This window comes from Triticum aestivum, chromosome 3D, assembly GCF_018294505.1.
Source record: "Triticum aestivum cultivar Chinese Spring chromosome 3D, IWGSC CS RefSeq v2.1, whole genome shotgun sequence".
NCBI classification, from domain to species: Eukaryota; Viridiplantae; Streptophyta; class Magnoliopsida; order Poales; family Poaceae; genus Triticum; species Triticum aestivum.
Genome location: NC_057802.1, coordinates 355,209,137 through 355,232,347, shown reverse-complemented (window position 1 = coordinate 355,232,347; position 23,211 = coordinate 355,209,137).

Here is a 23,211-nt window from a genome sequence, read left to right as displayed (position 1 = left end):
CATTGTTGACCTTCTTCGAGCTTGCTATCTCTCAATCCCTCCAATGATTCTTGCTATTTCTTGAGGGAAAAGAGAGAGGATATCTAGATTTACATTTCCACTAATCACTTTCACCTCTATGTGAGGGGAACCCCTTGGATCTAGATCTTGGAGTTCTTGGTGTTCTCCTTGTTCTTTCTCTCATATTCCTCCATAACTTTTGTTGTTGTGGTGGGATTTGGGAGTGAGGGACTTGAAAACTTTATGTGTTCTTGCCATTGCATTAGTTGCATCGGTTTGAGTTCTCCACAATGATACGTGGAAGTGAAAGGTGAGAAGCTTATTACTCTTGGGTGTTTGTGAACCCTTGAGCTTGTTCCTCTTGGGAGCTTTGGTGCCCTAGAGGGTTGGTGTCGCAGAGCTCAATCATTGTGGTGTAAAGCTCCAGGCTTGCATCGGGGTCGCCAATTAGGTTGTGGACATTTCCCCGAGCAATTTGTACGGGTTTCGGTGACCACCCCAAGGGTTGAAAAGTGTATGGGTTCAGTGACCGCCCCCAAGGGTTGCCATTTGTACGGGTTAGGTGACCGCCCTCAAGGGTCCCTTAGTGGAATCACGACATCTTGCATTGTGAGAGGGCACGAGTAGATTACGGTGACCCTAGTGGCTTCTTTAGGAGCATTGTGCATCCACACCGCTCCAAACGGAGATTAGCATCCGCAAGGGTGTGAACTTCGGGATACATCATCGTCTCCATGTGCCTCGGTTATCTCTTACACGGGCCCTTTACATATGAACTTTACTTTGTGATATCCATAGTGTTTCATGTTATATATCTTGCTATCACTTAGTTGTTTATCTTGCTTAGCATAAGTTGTTGGTGCACATAGGTGATCCTAGTTGTTTTAGGTTTTGTGCTTGACAAATTAACGTTAGTATTATTCGGCATTTGTTCAAGCCTAAATAATAATTATTTTAAAGCGCCTATTCACCCCCCTCTAGGCGACATCCACAATCTTTCAGTCGGCCTTCATCCGAGGTGTCATAGATTACCTTGGTTTGAAAAACTTGAAGCGGTTCAGCTGAGCTTAACGCTGGAAATGTCCTCTATGGGGCCACCCACTTGCATTCAAGCTTTACGCCGGACTACTTCTGAGGTGGTGCACCACCTCGGCCTTGGGATAATTTTTTGCGGAATTTTTTCTGATCAGTGCGATTTATTCTCTACCGAGATGTATAGCCAGTAGCCCTCAAGGTGCATGTCAGCTCAAAAGTATGGTATGTACCACAAGGATAGCACAAACCACCGATCCCACACTAGTTCAGCAAGGTCCTAACGCGACACATGTATAGGAGACCAATCGATCAAACTGTGTGTGATGCATTAATCACAAATAGTATGCTAATAAAACCGTCACAAATGAAACAAACTGTGTGCGATGGCGGATCCATCAAGCACGATTCAGATTAGAGTCGCATGTGCGATACGTGGCATGCATTTGATCCATACGAACCTTTTTGCGATGAACCAAATCAACAGAAATGGTCAGCTAGGTCAAGGTGTGTGTGTGATAGATGACATACAGTTCACTCGGGTGAAGTGATTGCGATGAGACAAAACTACAAAAATGGTTAGCCAGATCAAGGTGTGCGCGATAGAAGGCATACAGGTCACTTAGATGAACTATTTGCGATGATCCAGAAGAACACAAATGATTCGGCTTAACAAGATGTGTGTGATACGCGGCAAACATGTGAGTAATAATAATTGTGTGGGGAGACCAATAATAACACAGACGATTCCTGGTAATAAGTTGTGTGTGTTGTGGGCGAACATTTGGTGGTAAACAATTGTCAGCGATTGATGAAATCATCACAGACGGGTTCCGTAGTTTCATCCGGATGTGATGTGATTTGCTCTGTCTGCACAACATTTATGTGTTGTCTAGAACAACAACATATATACTTATAACAACATGATTGCATAACCAAAATAAACATCCAATTACATAACTGACAACAGATAACATTTGCACACCTAAGTAAACATTTACATGCATAATAAACTAGGAGAATTGATCATCAAATCATCTACTTCTTCTTGTGACACTTGCCATTGCTCTGCTTCCGCCTGGATCCCTCGCTGTTTTGGGGAAGGAGGCACTTCCTCATCTCAATGATCCGCCTGTACATCTCGTAGCTCATGTATGCCGCCTTGGACGCGTACACGACGTGATCTTCGTCCAGTTTCTCCATCCAGGCCGAGTGCTAGGCAAGCTTGTCCTTGTTGCAGGCGCCTTCATGTCTCTGTAGTAGGGGTCGATGATAGCATCGGCAAGGTGAACCAGTGAGTCCTTCTCATGCTTCTTGCTGCTGCAGATCTTGTATTGTCCCTGGATGTCGACAACATTCTGGCAGGCAATGCCCGAATTCTTGAGCACCTTTACATCATAGGTTGTGTCCACCGTAGCAAACATGTAGTCGGGGTTGTTGAAAAACCTAGCAAAATGCTTGTAAGGCCTTGTGGCCTGGCAATAGTGGTAGATGAGGATCTGGTTGAGCATGCACATCTGGGAGACGGCGACCTTCTGGTGATAGCCAGCACGAGCGCCGGCATACCCAAGGTCGAACCCTGCTACTTGTGAGACGCGTTGGGATTTTTCTCGAACAGGAGGGGAGATGTAGTACAGTAGAGATAAGTATTTTCCTCAGTGAGAACCAAGGTTTATCGAACCAATAAGAGAATCACGCAAAGCCTCGTGAACAACACCTGCACACACAAAAGTAAATACTTGCACCCAACGCAGGTAAGAGGGTTGTCAATCCCCTTGACCTCGTTACTTGCAAGGATCAAATCTTGTATAGGTAGACAGATAAATTGCAAAAAAAGAGATAAAATTGCAGCAAAGGATTTGTTTTTTATAATATGATTAAGGTGGACCTGGGGGCCATAGTTTTCACTAGAGGCTTCTCTCTCAAACACATAGCATATGGTGGGTGAACAAATTACTGTTGGACAATTGATAGAAAAGTGCATAGTTATGACGATATCCAAGACAATGATCATGTATATAGGCATCACGCCCGAGACAAGTCGACCGACTCCTGCCTGCATCTACTACTATTACTCCACCTATCGAACGCTATCCAACATGCATCTATGGTATTAAGTTCATGAAAAATGGAGTAACCCCTTAAGCAAGATGACATGATGTAGACAAAGTAACACTACAAAATTTCATGACAAAAACCCTGGCGACGAAACAGGAAACTTCGCCTGAAATCACTTTCTGTGATGGTCCATTGTCATGAGGTGTTTTCCTCGCGGGGCAGCACCCTAGCCAACTTCGGTGACGTTCTGGCCTGCAATTGTGCGACGCTTTTGGGCGTCACTAGGCATGTCTATTTTCTTGGACGATCTGTCGGGGATATACCCCGCGGTATGACCTGGCCGGAGATATGACCCAGCAGGGACTTGGTGTTTCATTGGTAAACCGCCCGAGGACTGGCGACTCACTGATGACCCGGTCGGGCCTGGTGACTCATTGGTGACCCGGCAGGTGTTTCAGATGGATGACGAGGCCCAAGGCCCAGGAGGCCAGCTCATATTATGGTGGGCTGGCTTAAGAGGAAAGGCATGAGGAATATTTCCCTTACAAGGAATCAAGACCCGGACTTGTATTAGAAGATAGACTAGTCCTAATCCTACTGGGACTCCACATGTAACCCGCCCCTCCAACTTATATAAGGAGGGGCAGGGCACCCCAAGAGGGGGCGGGGGGAATAATCTGGTGGGCGAGACACAACTAGAGGAGAGCCGGCTTACACAGCAACTCCCTCATGAGCATATTGAATAAGACCTAGCCACAAACAACATGTAGGGTTATTACCGGGTGATGTTTCCCGGGGCCCGAAGCTGTCTAAATCTTGTCTCGTGTGCTAATCCGCTTGGATGATCTACACGCGTCTCTAGTACCGATCAACCCCTCTCAAGCTACTACCTAGTTGCGTTGGCCTCACGACAAGTCCTCACACTAGGACATATGCCGTGACAAATCCACGACATTTGGCGCTCACCATGGGGCCCGCGCACGGTGGTGATGACTTCTTGAAGGGATCTCTTTCAGGGATCGAGAAGCTCGCGATTATCCGTATGAAGAAGCTGGTGCAAAGGATCTACACCATCTACATGATGAGGGAATCTGAATAGCATATATCAGATTAAGAAACAAATAGTTAAGGGTTTGGCGTTCTATACGCCGCCGGCGCGATGCGATCCACCGAAATCGATGGGAGGTTGATTCCATTTGTACGCCGAGTCCTGCAATCTATCAAATAGCAGTTTTCATCAAGACGGACAAAAAGAAAGTTTTTGATCCACCGAATTCTCAATCGGATTACTAGTACGAGATGGATTAGAGAAAATAGTAAGGGAAAGCCACATGCTCGGACTCCTCCGTCAACCCGCTTCATTGACCCGGATCCGAGCGGCTCCGCCTCCACTCGCCCGGCGCCTTTGAGCCACCACAATGGATGCATCCGCGATGTCCTCCTCCTCTAGCTGTGCCTCAAACCATCGGCCGCCTCGACGCTCCCCTCTTCCGGTCGATCCTTGAGCCGCCGGCCGCCTCGAGCTGGCTTCATGAGCTGCCTCTACGGCTTGTTTTCACTTGCCGCCTTATCCAATCACCGTCGCGCCTCGTGGGAGAGTCGCCGGCCGTCGCTGCTCGACCTCACATTGGCCAGCCCCACCGCTTCAAGTCGCCATCACCGTGAGCTGCTTCTAGAGAGTGTTGAGCCACCGCCGGAGAGCCGCTGGCCAGCCGCCGCCCCGGTTTGCCTTCAAAGCCGAACTGTGCCACAGCGTCCTCATCTCCGCCTCTGGTGAGCCGCCTGCACTGTTGTCATGCTCACCTCCGCCTTGTGGGACACCTCCACTTTGAGCCGCCGCGGCCCCTGCTGGAGCAGGCCTCGAGCCGACCCAACGCCATGGCCTCGGGCCTCCTCTATAAGTCGCCATCGGGCTGCCCTGCGGCCACCGTTGAACCGCCCGCTGGCTATGACCCCGTCCATGGCGCCTAATGACTCGCGCCCCCTCGTGCCTCACTTCCTCAGCAAAGGCCGCGCCGGGCCGGCCTCGTTCTCAACCCGTCTGCAACACCTTCGCTGCTCGCTATAACACCCGCTTGCCGACATCATGCGACCCGCCCGCGCATGCATTCACTCCACCTCCGGGCTGCTGCACCTTGAGCCGCCGCCTCCGCTGGTCTTTACTGCAAGCTCGCCCTCGCGGCCATCACGGAGCCATCACGCCTCGCGACGAAAGCCGCCTCCGCTGTTGCCATAAGTCGCCTCGACCGCGCGACAACCTGCATCAATTTGAGCCGCCACTTGGCCGGCGCACGCATGACCCATCGAGCCTCTCCGCTCTACGCCGGTTCAGCTCGTGCCTCCCTTCTGCAACAGCGTTGGGTTCTGCCGCCCTTGCGCGACCCCGCGCGTATAGGTTCGCACCGCCCCGTTGAGCCGCCTGGCTCCGCCTTAGCCACGAGCAGTTGTTGAGCCGACCCTCTGCGGCTTCGTTAATCCACCTACAAACCACTGCCAACGCCTCTCCATCGTCGCGCCACCTTGTTCAGCAAGCTGCCGTCTCCCTCCACTGTTGAGGCCTGCTTGTGCCACTGAGACCTCATCTCCGCCGGGTTTTGCTTGAACCCCGCCGCGTTTGGAGAGCACATGCACATGAATTAAGGATCTATAGTACTGTCAATTGAAAACCAGGGCTCAATGGATTTTTTCGGCTCGATGGATTCACCGCAGAGCCGCCGTGACCAAGTCAAGTGGAGTCAACAGTGGTGGAGATTGCGGAGAGCAGGTCTCCGAGCAAGGTTTACTTGTTGAAGCCCAGGAATATACGTACATGATGTTATTGAGCAGAGGTCATCTGAGCCCGCAGGGAAAATATTTTGGCTATTTAAAAGGCCACTAAATCGCTGCATCCGACATCTCCTAGCGCCATGGTGTCAATAGCACAACATTTTGCAGTTATGATCTACACTGCGGACTTGGCAAAATGATTCCCTGAGTACTACTATTCTACGGAGATTAAAATATTAGAAAACCTACAGTTGCTAGTGACATCATATCTGGTGGATTACCATCAGGCGCTGGGTCTTCGGGCGGATCATCTAGTGTCCAATTAAATCAGGTGTTATCCATCTAAATCTATTTTATTAGCATATATTGTTTTTGTCAAAGAAATAATTACTCTGGCCACAATACATTCTGTGCAGGATAATGATTCCTTATAAAGGTGGTGTCATGCCGTGCCTATGGAATGTGCATTAGCATCATCATGCACTGGTGTCTGCGCCCGCTTGCTGTTCAACAGGTGTGCGCAAGCTGCTGCCCCTGTGGCCCAGTCTACATCAACGTGATTCGGTTGACTCGCCCGTCCGCGTGGTTTATCGCGCTTGCGATTAACTCGCCCGTTCGCACTGGCTTACGACGCCACGGCTGACTCATCTATCTGCTCCCGCGGCCTACTCATCCGTGATTGATTTTAGCTTCATTATAATGATCATCAACTCCATGGCGGATAATTTCCGGCCTAACATATCAGGTGAAATCCATCCAGGGTATTTTTGTATTACATATCAATTACTCTGGCTTGCAAATTCTTTACTGCAGGACAAGTTGTCTACTGCAAAAGGGACCGTTATGTCACTGAGTTGTTGAATGACTCATACTGGGAGTGTATAATAGTCAAGTATGGAGAATCTCAAGCCAACTCCTCGAGTCGTCTTAAGACTCGGGGGCTACAATGACATGACTCAGCAAATTTTGCCAGTTTTAGCAAATTCAAGAACCCCGGGTCATTGGAGGAAAAATAACCCGACCCCGGAGGCTACTGCTATATTGATGAAAATTTGAAGGCCGTCAAAAAATTTCCTGCTCAAAATGAAGAATTCCGGTTTAAAATCCGGCTCAAGAGAAATCAGTCTCTCGCAAAGCTTTGAAGCTCTCAATATCCGATTTAAATGTCCGGTTCAAAAAGAATACAACTCTCGCAAGTTCGAGTTCTCAGGAAAAATTAAAGGTTGCCAAAGAGAACTTTCTGCAGTCCGCAGTTCAAACATGGGCATCCTGCTTTATTAGCTTATCATATTATTGATCACTTGGGGGCTTCCTGCTCATTGAGCATAGCTATGACTACCCTATTGATCCGGCTTGTACGCCATGATTACAATATACTTGGGGGCTTCTTGCTCATTGAGCATAGCTGTGACTACCCTATTGATCCGGCTTGTACGCCATGATTACAATATACTTGGGGGCTTCCTGCTCATTGAGCATAGCTGTGACTACGCTATTGATCCGGCTTGAACGCCATTGCTACAACCCACTTGGAGGGTTGATGCTCGAGTTAAAGGGACCAAAGAGAGTCTGTTGCAAAGCACAGCTCAAATATAGGTACCGTATCTCGATGGTTCAATATATATCACTTGGGGGGTCCCTGTTCATTGAACATAGCTTTGATGACCCTTTTGATTGGCTTGAAACGCCAGGTGAATACACCAAAAAAATTCAGTTGATCCTGCCGTGTACATCCGCCACTCCGCCCAAATAATCCTGGAATGACCCGCCGAACTCTTGACAGTCAATCTTATTAAGACCCTGAACTTGTCAAGGTTAAAACAACGGTTGGTCATGTGAGGCCCGGCTTACAAGGTTTGAATGAAGGGTTAAATTAGTGGTTGTGCAAGCCCATGAAAAGCACTTGATGATTGAGGCTTGGCCGCCTATGAAAGCCTTGATTTTTTGTTATTTCTTTTTGAACGATGTTTGAGTTCATTTGATATATGGTTTAAAAGTAGATTCAGACCATATAGCCTTGATTCTTATAACTCATATTTGATTATATCCTGAGTGCTGATAACCCGGTCTGGTTTTGGACGATAAGTCGCCAGTACACTTACATTGTGCACTTGGAGTTCTGCGCTCTAAGTTTTTTTTTGACTGGTAACTGTAGGGGAAACCCCCACAGCATATCAAAACTTTATTGAGAAAATATATACAGTACAGGTATAGGAAAAAGGGGGATTACAAGAGGTAATCAAAGAATCTAGGGGAAGAAGTAGAAAAAAGGGTAGAAGGTACATGTAAAAGTCCTCAAGGTGGCAGGAATGAAATCCAGCGTAGAAGATCATCTTTGTAGGCAGCTTTCACTCTATATTGCATTAAGCTGATGTCATGTATAAAAGCAGACCTCCATTTATTAAATCAGCCCTCTCATGCCTGAAGACCTTAGCATTCCTGATGATCCATATATTCCAGCAAGCAATGAACACCACTTCAGTGAAGAAGGGCTTCCTAAAACTCCTGCTAGCATTAAGGACCAAATGAGCCATGGAGTCACCAGAAGACCAATCAATTTGCAGATAGTTCCAAATTCTGACACTAAAGTTGCAATTGAAAAACAAATGATCTCTTGTCTCCCTAGTCTGCAAAGGGCAAAGGACACAGCTCACTCCATCCTCCAAGTGCCAATGCCTCCTCTCCACCATGTCCTTGGTGTTCAACCTATCCATAATAAGCATCCAAGCAAAAACTTTGATTTTCATTGTACAAGAGGACTTCCAGATCCAAGCTGTCAAAGGGTTGAAGGATGCAGAGACAAAAGTATGTGTGTAAAACAGCTTTGGTGAGTATCCCTTGGCAGTTCCCTTCCAAAACCAAATATCCTTGGACCCAGGTGCTCTAATGAGGCCACCCAACAAAGACTGAAGAATAGCCAGGTCATCAAAAGCCTGGCTGGACAAAGGAAGGTGGAAATGCTGGAAAATGTCCTGGGAGGCCAAGAATTCCATAGCAGTAACCCAGGGGTCCTTAACATAAGAGTAAAGCCTAGGAAATCTGAGCTGAAGGCTAGACACCTGACCATCAAACTGCAAGTTATCTGACCACATGAGGGCAGTGTTCCCTGCATTAATCTGAACCCAAGCACACTCCCTAAAATGATGCATGACCTTGCAAATATCCTTCCACCAGAATGATCCACAATCAGAAGTTCCCTGAGGGACCCTATTATGGTAGTAAGTATCCCAAATTAAAGAAACCCAAGGAAGATCCTTTCTGTTAAGGAAATTATTGGCATGTTTGATCAAAAGTGCAACATTCTGGGAACCAAGGTTGAGGATGCCAAGACCTCCCCTGTTTTTTGGCCTGCAAATAAGGTCCTAAGCAGCTAGGGAGGGTGCAGGCTGACCCCTATTCCTCCTCCAGAGACATTGCCTCTGGATTCTTTCCAATTGTTTAAGGATTCCAGCTGGGACAGCCAAACTGCACAAGAAGAAGATGGGCATAGATGACAAAGCAGAATTAAGGAACTGCAGCCTTTCCCCCTGATTCAGAAAAGATGAACTAGCTATCATTCTCCTCTCCATGCAATCAACCAGGGGCATAAAATCCAGCATTTTAGGCCTTGTAGTTCCCACTGGCAACCCAAGGTAGGTAAAAGGCATTTTCTCAATCTGGCATCCAAAAGCAGAAGCTAATTCAGCCATGACAGCAATGTCCACATTGATGGGAATAATAAAGGATTTATGATAGTTCACATCCAGACCAGTGGACTCAGAGAAGATCTTGAGCATATCCTTTAGAGCTAAAAGTTGATCCTTGTCAGCAGGCAAGATAATAAGGGTATCATCCGCATACTGAACTACAGGGTAATCCTGATCATGACAAGGAATAGGTAACTGGAGAATGCCCCTTCTGAACATGTCATTAATTACAGTCTGCAGAAGATCAGCAGCTAGGACAAACAAGAGAGGAGAGACTGGATCACCCTGTCTGACACCCTTTGTGCACCTGAACTTCCTACCAGGGACACCATTAAGCAGAACAGAGGAGGTACCTGTGGAGAGAAGCTGCTTCATCCAAAGAATCCACTTCTCATTAAAGCCCTTATGTCTCAGAATTTGCACAATGGCCTCATGCTCGAGGGAGTCAAAAGCCTTTTCAAAATCCAACTTTAGAATCACAATAGGCTTCTTGGACTGATGACACTGGTGCAAATACTCAAAGGTCCACCCAATACAATCCTGAATTGTTCTACTTTTTATGAAACCATATTGGTTCTTGTGAACACACTGCATAATCACCTCTTGAAACCTATTGGCTGCCATCTTAGACAGAAACTTAAGACCCATTCCTGTTAAAGATATAGGTCTGTAGTCACCCACCTCCTCAGGGGAGAGCTTCTTGGGCACCAAAGTTATGTAAGAGTCATTGATATTCTCCAGATGGGCAGTACCCAGAAAGAAAGCCTGGGCCAGTTCATAGAAATCCCGAGAAATTATGTGCCAGCATCTTTTGAAGAAAAGACCATTAAAACCATCTGGACCTGGAGCTTTATCAACTGGCATGTGCTTGACAATCAAGTCCATTTCCTCCTTCCCAAAAGGCTTAGTGAGAACATCCAGTCCCACCACGGGTTCAATAAGGGAAGAAAGATCAAAGCCCATTTTAATGCCCCTAGAAGAACCCATTCTGTTCTTGAAACAGTCCCAGATGATACCCTCCATTTGGGAATGATCAGTCACCACCGTACCATCATGCGGTTTTAAGCTAGCAATAGAATTTCTTCGGTATCTCTCCGTGGCCATAGCATGAAAGAACTTGGTGTTCTCACCACCCACTTTGATGTATCTGATAGTACATCGTTTCCTCCAATAAAGACATTGAAGATGGAGCAATTTCTCAACATGGCATTTAACCACAATCCTGAAATTTGATTCATGTCTGTAGAGTGTTCTATATTCCTCAAGCTCATACAAGAGCAGGATAACACTATTGCATTTACAAATGAGAGTTCTCAGTTTAGAAATGCTCTTCTGCCACCTTTTGAGACACATTCTCAAGGACTTAAATTTGTCAGCTATCCTAGCAGTAATATGGCCCTTTCTGGATTGTTTCTGCCATGAGGAATCCACACAATCCATAAAACCCTCCAACTCCAACCAATAGTTCTCAAACCTAAAGATATTAGACTTGGGAATAGAGGTTTTAATTGTAACCATATAGGGCACATGGTCAGAAGCAGTCCTGGCAAGAGGTAGCACCTCAGTCATGGGATAATCAGAGATCCAATCAACAGAAGTGAAGAACCAGTCAAGCTGCTCAAGAAGTGGATCATCCTGCATATTGGACCAAGTGTAGGACCTGCCTTTGATGGGCAACTCTAAAAGGCCGAGGTGTCCAATTATCTCATTAAAGATGAACATGTCATTCAGATCACCACCAGGTAGATTCCTGTTATCCATAGACCGTAAGAAGTTAAAATCCCCCAATAACAGCCAATTCTCATCCACAGGAATGTTCAGGTGATACAACCAGTTTACAAAATTATCCCTGGCTTCCCCCTGACAGGGTCCATAGACCACCACAAGAGTCCAGCGCTCATTGTTGTGCCTAGAAACAAACTCAATTACCACTGCAAATTGTTGGACTTGCAATAAAGTCCCCCCAAATATAGACGAATTCCAAACAACTAGAATTCCACCAGAGGCCCCCAAGGAAGGAGAGAAAGCAAAGCTGTCAAATCTCTTGGGGCAAAAACTTTTAATCATGCGGGAATCAAATGAAGCACATTTAGTTTCTTGCAGGCAGGCAATGGCACAGTGGCTTTCATCAATCTTTTGTCTAACAGCTCGTTGCCTAGCTTCAGAATTTAAGCCCCTGACATTCCAGCACAGAACATTCCAGTTTCTACAGAGATTATTCATAAAGGAATAATATAAACAAGTCACCCATGCACATGACACACAGTGCCAAATGCCCAAAAGCACACAAGAGTTCCAAACCAGCATTATTACATATCCCCGGAACAGAAAAAGAAAACCAAACACATAAAGCATATTTATGGGCTCGCCAAACCCAACAGTATTGGAGTTCACTATTCATTGGGGTCTTGAGTTGTAGCAGCAGAGGGGTCCACCATAAGTGCATCCTCCGTGAGCAGAGCTGCATCAATCTCCAGCTCCTTGCCAATAGCTTGCAGGTGACTGATGGGAGTAGGCGGAGGGACAGCTCCAAATGCAGGGTCTTCAGACTTCTCAGCAGAGAGGGGCTTGGCCTTGGGCTTCTTCTTCTTGGGCTACAGAACCAGCTCATGGAAAGTGGGCTTAAACCCATCCCGCTGGGCCGAACTTCTGGTACACCTACGAACAGAAGTTTCAACAAGTGGAGTAGGCGCCAAAGCTTTGCGTGGCCTCCTGGCAGGTGCACGCTCAGGAGGAGGAGGAACCACAATCCCAACCCTGTCAGATTCATCCACAAAAAGTGCTCTAGCCATAGGTCGAGCAGATACCGACTCCTTCCATGTCAGCAATGGAAGGGCATCCTGTTGGAAAGCAAAGTCCCAGGTTCTCTTGCTCAAAATGACAGGCGACAGGGGCTGAGACAGCAGAGGTTTAGGCACCTCAAACACCATTGGAGCAGTCAGCAAATTTTCAAACGAGCGCCTCCAAATCATCTCCGGCGGCAGAGGGGGACCAAAAGGAATCGAAACCACAGGCTGCTCCAGAGTGCGGACATCGAAAGGGGGAGGTTGATACACCACAATGGCCCAATTATTAGCATCCTCCATATCCGGTGCTACCATTTGATCATTCGAATTAACAGGAGAAGCCCCATCAATAAGAACGATAGGAGCAGGGGACACCTGGGGTTGATCTTCCGAGCTTTGGTGGGCTGAACTAGGTTGTGCCGAGGCATTCAAAACCACAGATTCTTGATCCTCCACAGCAGGCTCCGCAGCAGGTTCCTCCCAGTTGCCCCAATTGTCCTCATGCACCTCATTTTGCGCAGGTTCAGGCGGAGGTGGTGGCACATCGTTCCACCCCAAGGCCGGGAATGGAGGCAGGATAAAAGGTGGCATCTCCGGGAAGGGAACACCAGGCATGGGATGGGGATTGCCATTCATGGGCATCCAGTCTTCATCCTGGGGCATCTGTTCAGCAAAATTTGCCCCCAGGATATACAGCGGCACCGTCCAAGACACCCGGGCACCACCACAAGCAGCATAATCCATGAACACCACATCTCTTGGAACTAAAATATCTTCTGGAAAAGACGCAAAAACCAAAGTGCGCACGAGGTAGGGATCCTCACTAATCCAATGCTGAAATTTCCCAAATGTGTTGACCGCTGCCCGAATATTCTCCTCATTGCGAAGATCGAGCGGAATCCCCAAGAACATGAGCAGACCCTGACGGAAACCCTGAGCACCTCGAAACGAATCACCCTCATCGTGCTTCATAAAACGCACAAAACGATCATTGCCTAGAGGTTGGGGCGGCATATGAAGAAGAGAAAACCTGACTGCAGCATCCCTAAGCTCGAAAAGACCGACCGATCTAATCCAAGGCTGAGCAGACCTCACCAATACCCCATGGGCTTGCAACCACTGTACCACTTCCTCCCTAGCAGCACCAATCTGATCGGGAGGGGGATGGGCATTACCTCAGCAAGCATGAATTCCTCATGGCGGCGCACAAGTGAGGTATGTGGCGTCACATAGGTCCGAGGCAGACGAGCATCACCGCCGTCCACAATGTGATGGCCAGCCGGCACATACAGCACGGGGTCAAGGGGGAAGTTAGCCATCGGAGGGGAATAGTCCGGGCTGGAAGCAGGCGGCAAGAAGTCCGGTGGGGGAGGGGTCTCAGGTGGCAAGAAGTCCGGTGGGGGAGGGGTCGCAGACGGTGTTGTCGAAGGCGTTTTGGGACCAGGACTGATGGAACAAGGCGAAGCAGTAAATGCGGAAGTGCAAGAGGAGTCCAAGTTTGGTAAAAGCTGTGTCAGAGAGATATTCTCGGTGGGAGCTGAGCGATCCTCGGAAGTTGCAACGTTACCGGGTTTTGGTTTCCAAACCAAACCCAAAATACTAGCAAACTTGTTACAATCCTTTTTATCATGCCCCACCCGCAGACAAGAGGTACAACGCAATTTAGATGTGCACGCCACAGCAAAATGACCCTTAGATAAGCAGATCTGACACGTTAAAATTTCATCTACCATGCCCGTAACCAAATTATCAAAATCTTCGTCTGCTTGCTGAGAAGACGGAATGGAAAGCCCAGAAGATAGCACCGGCTCCACCTGGACCGTGGACCGTGAAGGAGACGGCCCAACATGGGAAGGCACGTCCACATTCAGAGAGCCAAAATTTCCGCCCGAGATAGACGGCGACCCATTCGCAGCTGGTTGAAGATCCCTAACCGTTCCAAAGGAAATGGAGGGGGTAGTTGTCGTCCACCGGAGCTCAGCCGGCGGCGAAGGGTGGATGACCACCCGTTCATGCGCAGGAAGCGTGTACCCCGCATCCTCAACAGTTTGAATGCAAGTCTTCGTGGCCGGATAACGATAACCACGACAAGCAGGATAATTCTGGAACTGTGAAAACAAGAGCTTCTTGGCAGGGGCATGCGATGATTTTATCGAAGATTTACGGGGCTTGGTGTGCATAGCCAACATGCCAAGGGTAGCTCGACGTTTGGAAGGGCTAACAATGATCCACTCGGCATCACATTCCAATTTCCAAAGCTTGAACTCACGGCCCCAATTTGGGCCACCATTTCCCCAAAGATGAAAGAAACATTTAAAATGATCACAAGAGAAAGAACGGAGCCTGAGGATGATTAAAGCCACAGCCTTGCAAGAAACGTGAAAACCAAAAACCCTCTCCGTGATCATAAAAACCATGAACTCAATAGCAGAACCTCCGATGGCCGCCTCAAGCGCCACTGCCACCGAATCCTCAGTCAAACGAAAATCATGCCGACCAAAAGAAATTACCATGGTGAAGAAGCCCGTGTCATCCATGGGGTGCACCGGAAAACCCGTAGATTGAAAAACCTTCTCCGCAAAAACCAGACCCTTGGAGAAGTCCAAGCCAAGGGTGGATCCATCAGCAGAACCCATAGAGGTGGGTATTAAAACGTAGATCTGAGTGCGCCAGAGAGATCTAGTGGAAAGGAAATGAAATTTGGTGGCTAGGGGAAGAGATCACCGGAGGTGGTGGCGATCGCCGGGGTGGGGGTGGGAGCGCCTATCATACTTAGATCAAAGTAGAGGTTGGACTAGGGTATTGCTCTAAGTTTTTTGGTTGTTACCCTTGCTGGATATGGCGCTGTAAGCCGACTGTAACATCCCAAAACTTTAATTTGGAATGTTATACATAGTGATGAGGACATAGACCTGGGGTAGGGTAATAGGCCTGACCTATACGTCCTACCTAAGGTCCTTGTCCTAGAAGCAAAGAGGTTCAAGAGTAAATAGAGGGGACCCAACAAAGGTGTCGAGTGCAATCCACTCGACCTACCATTCACTCAGAGACCCCCTCTTATTTAGGTCACTCGACCACTAAACCACTCGACGTGCAGAAGACCTAAAGCCACTCCGCGCAGCAACGGTCGGGCATTTACCCTTAGACTTAATAGTCATTTATAGCACTTTACTACAAACGTTACCTGTAACGCTCCTTCTTTATGAACATTGAACCCTGTGTAACGGAGGGGGGCTGGGATCCTGGTGCACTCTATATAAGCCACCCCCTCCTCTGGGACAAGGGTTCGCACCCCCTGTAACACACACGCATATAATCCAGTCGACCGCCTCCGGGCTCCGAGACATAGGGCTGTTACTTCCTCCGAGAAGGGCCTGAACTCGTAAAACTCATGCGTACAGCTTCTCCATAGCTAGGATCTTGCCTCTACATCCCTACCCCCCATTCTACTGTCAGACTTAGAACCACGACAGTTGGCACCCACCGTGGGGCCGGTGTCTTAGCGACTTGTTGGAGAAGTTGCAATTTTTCCGATCCCCATCAGCATGGTTTCAGGCGGAGGATTGGCCGAGGGCCGCGAGATCCGTCTCGACGCGCTCGTGTTCGTCGCCGACGACTCCGCTTGGCTCCGGGAAGCTCCACTCGACCTTGAGGCGCTCCCCGTCCGCAGGGCAACGCACTTTCGCGCGTGCGTCCGCGGCGTCCTCCTGTGGCAGCCGTCGACCCAGTATCGGTCGGCTCCGGTGGCGTCTTCACTCCCTGCTGCCCGCCGGCACAAGCATTCCGGTCGGTCGAGGCTCCAGCGGTGGGTGAGGCACGCGGTGGCTCGCCAGTCGGCCACCCCCCAATTCGCGGCAATCGAGCCCGACGAAACTCTCTACGGCCTGTTCGACTGGCTCCATTGAGACGGCATCCGAGTGCGACAACAGTGACCCCACGGTGGAAGTCCTGATGGTCAATGGACCGCGCAGTCCTCCTGGCTTCCCCCGCGACGACGGTGGTGATGGCAGAGGCGATCCGTCGCGTGTCCACGAGGAGTACCGCCCCGAGCCCCTCTCTTCACAATAGAGGGAAGAGCTTCGCCGCCGTAACATGGATGCACTTCACACTCCTATCGTTGGAGAAACCCCCGAGGCCCGGGCCTTGGAGGAGGCGCGCCTGGCCAACTTGGCTGAGCGCACTCGACTGGAGAATCTCCAGCACACACTCGACGAGCGTGCTCGACAGAGAGTTCCTGAATCCAGTCGACGACAACTCTTTCCGCCTCCAACCCAGGTATATCGAACTCCGATCCAGAATCTCACGGCTGCCGCCCAAATAGCAGAGTCGATTCAGCCTTCCCAGTCGGAGGCTGGTAGGGGTTTGATGCAGATCCGGGCTTTGCTCCGGGCAGCGGGGGAGCAGAACACAGCAGTGTCACAGTCTCAGAATAGGATTCATAGTAGATCTGTAATGGCAGACACAGTCCAGTCGGCTCACAGCCCAAGATCACCTCCAAGGCGTGAGGGACGTGGAGGTCGACAGGATCAGTACAGAAACCGTGAGCAGTATGATCGTCATCGAGTACCCACGCCTCCCCCAAGGAGTGGGTCATACGCGCCTCGGCAACACGATGACAGGCGCCCTCTCGGTGGTGGGCGAAGGATTCCAGTCGACCCCCGAGAGCCGGGCTTTGACGCAAGATCCATTCTCGTTCAAGGTCTTGTTGACAGGAACAGAGCACACAGAGATGTCCACGATAGAGATTACCCGACCGGCAACAGGGTGCATGTTTCAGGTACCGAGTGTTTCAGCAGAGCCATCAGAGCAGCAGTGATTCCTCCCAACTTTAGGTTGGCGACTGGAGTCAGCAAGTTCACTGGTGAGTCCAAGCCTGACACTTGGCTTGAGGACTACCGAGTGGCTCTGCAGATTGGTGGTGGCAATGATGAAGTGGCCATGAAGCACCTTCCTCTGATGTTAGAGGGCTCGGCCAGAGCGTGGTTGAACCAGTTAGCACCTGGCAGTATTTATAGCTGGGAAGAGCTTGCCCGAGTGTTTGTCCGAACATTTGAGGGTACATGCAAATGGCCAGCTAGGCTAACAGAGTTACAGTCTTATGTGCAGAAGTCGAATGAAACTTTGAGAGATTATATCCAGAGATGGATCACGTTGCACCACACGGTGGAGAATGTGTCTGATCACCAAGCAGTTTGTGCCTTCAAGGAAGGCGTCAAGTACCGAGAATTGAATCTGAAGTTCGGTCGGACTGGAGATATGTCTCTGAGTAGAATGATGGAAATTGCCACCAAGTATGCTAAAGGTGAAGAGGAGGATTGGCTCCGTAGTGGCAAGCACAAAACAGTCGCCCACGAAACCGGGGGAGGGAACTCCAGTCGGAAGCAGAAGCGCAAAGCCGAGCCAGCTGCTCCTGGAGAAGCCTTAGCCGTGACTCAAGGAAAGTTCAAGGGGAAGCCCAAAGGGCCATGGAACCCCAAGAAAGTAAAAGATCAAGATGGAAATGATGGGTTGGATTTACCATGCCACATTCACACCAAAAAAGATGAGGAGGGTAATCTCATTTACCCGAAACATACCACTCGACAATGTCGGCTCCTAATCCAGCAATTCTGAGAGAAACAGCCCAAAGAGAAGGAGAAAGAATCAGACAAGGTTGAGGATAAGGAAGAGGACGATGATGGTTACCCCCACGTCAATTCAACTCTGATGATTTTTTGTTGATGTTGAGAGCAAAAGTCGTCTGAAGATAATCAACAGAGAAGTGAACATGGTCGCTCCAGCGACGCCCAGTTATTTGAAGTGGTCTCAGACTGCCATTACATTTGACCAGTCTGATCAACCAACACACATAGCCACCCCTGGGAGGCAAGCGTTGGTGGTCGACCCAGTCGTCGAAGGCACTCGGTTGACTAAGGTTCTGATGGATGGTGGCAGTGGCCTTAATATACTGTATGCGGAGACCTTGAAGGGAATGGGCATTCCGATGTCCAGACTCAGTGAAAGCAATATGAGTTTCCATGGAGTTATTCCTGGCAAGAAGGCTGAGTCACTCGGCCAGATCGCCCTCGATGTGGTTTTCGGTGATTCCAAGAATTACCGCAAAGAAAAGTTGATGTTTGAAGTTGTGAATTTCCAGAGTGCTTATCATGCTATACTGGGCAGGCCGGCTTATGCACGTTTCATGGCTCGACCATGTTACGTTTACCTCAAATTGAAGATGCCTGGTCCCAAAGGAGTGATCACTATCACTGGCAATCGGAAGAAGGTAGAAGAGTTCTTCCAGAAGGGCTCAAAGATCGCCGATGCGCAAATGGTAGTACTGGAATTGCAGGAGTATCAAAAAAAATGCAGATCCGAGTGATTTGTTGCGAGCTAAGAAGCCTACCACAGATTCAGCATTTCAGTCGTCTGGTGAAACGAAGCCGATTCATATTCACCCGACCGATCCCAATGCTGCTCCGACTCACATTTCGACAACACTCGACTCCAAATAGGAAGAAGCGCTCATCCAGTTCCTCCGTGAGAACTGGGACATCTTTGCTTGGAAACCTTCTGACATGCCGGGTGTTCCCAGGGGGCTGGCCGAGCACCGTTTGCGAGTCGACCCAAAAGTGAAACCAGTCAAAGAACATCTTCGACGGTCCACCATACAAAAGAGAAAAGCGATCGGTGAAGAAGTGGCTCGGCTCCTAGCAGCTGAGTTTATTCGAGAGATTTACCACTCCGAGTGGCTAGCGAATGTTGTCATGGTCCCCAAGAAGGACGACTCACTTTGCTTGTGCATTGACTTCAAGCATATCAATCGGGCCTGCCCGAAAGATCACTTTCCTCTCCCCCGCATCAATCAAATAGTCGACTCGACTGCAGGGTGTGAGCGCTTGTCCTTTTTGGACGCTTATTCCGGGTATCATCAGATCCGACTGTATGGACCCGATGAGATAAAAACAGCTTTCATCACTCCATATGGGTGCTTCTGTTATGTCACCATGCCATTCGGCCTGAAGAATGCCGGAGCCACATTCATGAGGATGATTCAGAAGTGTTTACTCACTCAAATCAGTCGGAATGTGGAAGCATACATGGATGACATTGTGGTCAAGTCACGTAAAGGTTCCGACCTGTTGGCTGACCTTGCTGAAACTTTTGCCAACCTCAGAAGGTATGATATCAAGCTTAATCCATCAAAGTGCACATTCGGAGTTCCGGGCGGAAAATTACTCGGCTTCCTCGTTTTCGAACACGGGATCGACACTAACCCAGAGAAAGTTGGTGCCATTCTCCGAATGAAACGCCCTGTGCGTGTGCACGATGTCCAGAAGCTTACAGGTTGTTTGGCCGCCTTAAGTCGATTCATTTCTCCCCTTGGTGAAAAAGGCATTGCCTCTTTACCGACTGATGAAGAAGTCTGATAAGTTCGAGTGGACTCCTGAAGCTGATGCGGCATTTGCAGAGCTCAAAGCCCTGCTTTCCACCCACCCGGTGCTTGCTGCCCCAATCAGCAAAGAGCCTTTACTGCTTTACATTGCAGCCACTGGAGAAGTCATCAGTACAGTACTTACGGTCGAGTGGGAAGAAGAAGGAAAAGCCTATAAAGTTCAGTGCCCAGTATATTATGTTTCTGAAGTTTTGACTCCATCAAAACAAAGATATCCACAGTATCAGAAGCTTGTTTATGGGGTTTATATGACCACGAAGAAGGTTGCACATTATTTCTCTGACCACTCCATTACAGTCGTCAGCGACGCTCCATTATCAGATATTCTGAACAACAGAGATGCAACTGGTCGAGTGGCAAAGTGGGAGATTGAACTTCTTCCCTTGGATATTAAGTTTGAGGCAAAGAAAGCTGTCAAGTCCCAAGCAATAGCAGATTCCCTCGCCGAGTGGATCGAACAACAACTGCTGACTCAAGTCCACTCAGAGCACTGGACAATGTTCTTTGATGGTTCCAAGATGCTGAATGGTTCCGGTGCTGGGGTGGTACTGGTATCCCCCCGAGGAGACAAGCTCAGATATGTTCTCCAGATTCACTTTGATTCCTCCAATAACGAAGCAGAATATGAAGCACTCTTATATGGGTTACGTATGGCCATCTCACTCGGCGTCCGTCGCCTCATGGTCTATGGGGACTCAGATTTGGTAGTCAATCAAGTGATGAAGGAGTGGGACGTCAGAAGCCCAGCTATGACTGGTTACTGCAATGCGGTGAGGAAGTTGGAAAAGAAATTTGAGGGGTTGGAGCTCCATCATATACCCCGACTGAAAAATCAAGCAGCCGATGATTTGGCAAATATAGGTTCCAAGAGGGAAGCCATTCCCAGCAACGTGTTTTTGGAACACATTCATACACCTTCAGTTCAAGAAGATCCTTTCACTGAAGAGCCCCCGCAGCCTAAGAGTGCCACAGATCCGACTGAAGTCGAAGTCCCAGCCGTGGTCGACCTAATCATGGAGGTTTTGGTCATCACTCCCAACTGGACAGTGCCATACATTGCGTATATCCTTAGGAAGGAACTCCCAGAGGATGAAGGAGAGGCTCAACAGATCGTCCGTCGATCCAAAGCCTTTACTGTGATAAAAGGACAACTGTTCAGGGAAAGCGTAACCGGAGTCAGCCAGAAATGCATAACACCAGAAGAAGGTCGAGTGATCCTCAACGACATCCACTCGGGGACCTGTGGTCACCATGCGTCCTCTCGGACCATTGTGGCCAAAGCATACCCAGCCGGATTTTATTGGCCACGAGCAAATGAAATGGCGAAAGATATAGTCGACAAATGTGAAGCCTGCCAGTTTTACTCCAATATGTCCCACAAGCCTGCGTCAGCCCTGAAGACTATTCCACTCATCTGGCCCTTTGCTGTTTGGGGATCGGATATGGTTGGACCCCTGAGGACTGGTAGGAGCGGCTTCACTCATGTGCTTGTAGCAGCCGACAAGTTTACCAAATGGATTGAAGCCAAGCCTATCAAGAATCTTGAAGCCAGTACTGTCGTCAGCTTCATCAGAGAATTGACATTCAGATATGGAGTTCCGCACAGCATCATCACTGACAACGGGTCGAACTTCGATTCTGATGAGTTCAGAGCCTTCTGTGCTTCCCAAGGCACATGAGTCGACTATGCTTCAGTCGCCCACCCCCAGTCGAATGGACAAGCAGAAAGAGCAAATGGCTTGATTCTCAAAGGACTGAAACCCCGACTGATGCGTGATCTCAAGCACGCAGCAAGCGCCTGGATCGATGAACTTCCATCAGTTCTTTGGGGATTGAGGACAACTCCCAATCGGTCGACTGGCCGAACTCCATTCATCTTGGTTTATGGAGCTGAAGCTGTTCTACCGAGTGACTTGCTTCACAATGCACCCGAGTCGAGCTCTTCTCTGACGATGAAGCAGAACAGGCCCGGCAGGACACAGTCGATCTCCTAGAGGAGGAAAGAGAGATGGCCTTAATCCGGTCGACCATTTATCAGCAAGACTTGCGTCGATTCCACGCCAGAAACGTGAGGGGCCGAGCCTTTCAAGAGGGAGACTTGGTTCTTCGAGTGGATCAGCAGAAACCACACAAGCTCGCCCCTGCTTGGGAAGGTCCCTTCATTGTCACCAGAGTTCTCCACAATGGAGCATACCATCTTTACAATGTCGAGCATCAGAAAGACGAGCTATAGGCTTGGAACGCGGAGCTGCTCTGCCCCTTTTATACTTAAGTACTCATTCAGATGAGATGTAATAAGAAATACATTTGTAGTTTGTTCATCAAAGACAAGAGCTTTATAGTCTTCCTAAATGGTTGTTGTTGCTTTTGTTTGCATCTGAAATCCCCCAGTGGGTGACTTTGCCACGAATCCGTTTCGCCTAAGTTTGAAAAATCCTACTGAGTGATGAGCAAGCCTCTCACTCGGGGGCTTAGGTGCAGTCCAGTACTCGCCTAAGTTTGAAAAATCCTACCGAGTGCTGAGCAAGCCTCTCACTCGGGGGCTTAGCTGCAGTCCAGTACTCGCCTAAGTTTGAAAAACCCTACCGAGTGATGACCAAGCCTATCACTCGGGGGCTTAACTGCAGTCCAGTACTCGCCTAAGTTTGGAAAATCCTACCGAGTGATGAGCAAGCCTCTCACTCGGGGGCTTAGCTGCAGTCCAGTGCTCGCCTAAGTTTGAAAAATCCTACCGAGTAGTGAGCAACCCTCCCACTCGGGGGCTGAGCTGCAGTCCAGTCCTCGCCTAAGTTTGAAAAATCCTACCGAGTGGTGAGCAACCCTCCCACTCGGGGGCTCAGCTGCAGTCCAGTACTCGCCTAAGTTTGAAAAATCCTACCGAGTGGTGAGCAACCCTCCCACTCGGGGGCTTAGCTGCAGTCCAGTGCTCGCCTAAGTTTGAAAAATCCTACCGAGTGGTGAGCAACCCTCCCACTCGGGGGCTTAGCTGCAGTCCAGTGCTCGCCTAAGTTTGAAAAAATCCTACCGAGTAGTGAGCAACCCTCCCACTCGGGGGCTTAGCTGCAGTCCAGTACTCGCCTAAGTTTGAAAAATTCCTACCGAGTGGTGAGCACCTCCCACTCGGGTGCTTAGCTGCAGTCCAGTACTCGCCTAAGTTTGAAAAATCCTACCGAGTGGTGAGCAACCCTCACACTCGGGGGCTTAGCTGCAAACCAGTACTCACCTAAGGTTTGAAAAATCCCTACCGAGTGATGAGCAAGCCTCTCACTCGGGGGCATAGCTGCCAGTCCAGTACTCGCCTAAGTTTGAAAAACCCTACCGAGTGATGAGCAAGCCTCTCACTCGGGGGCTTAAGCTACAGTCCAGTACTCGCCTAAGTTTGAAAAATCCTACCGAGTGATGAGCAAAGCCTCTCACTCAGGGGCTTAGCTGCAGTCCAGTACTCGCC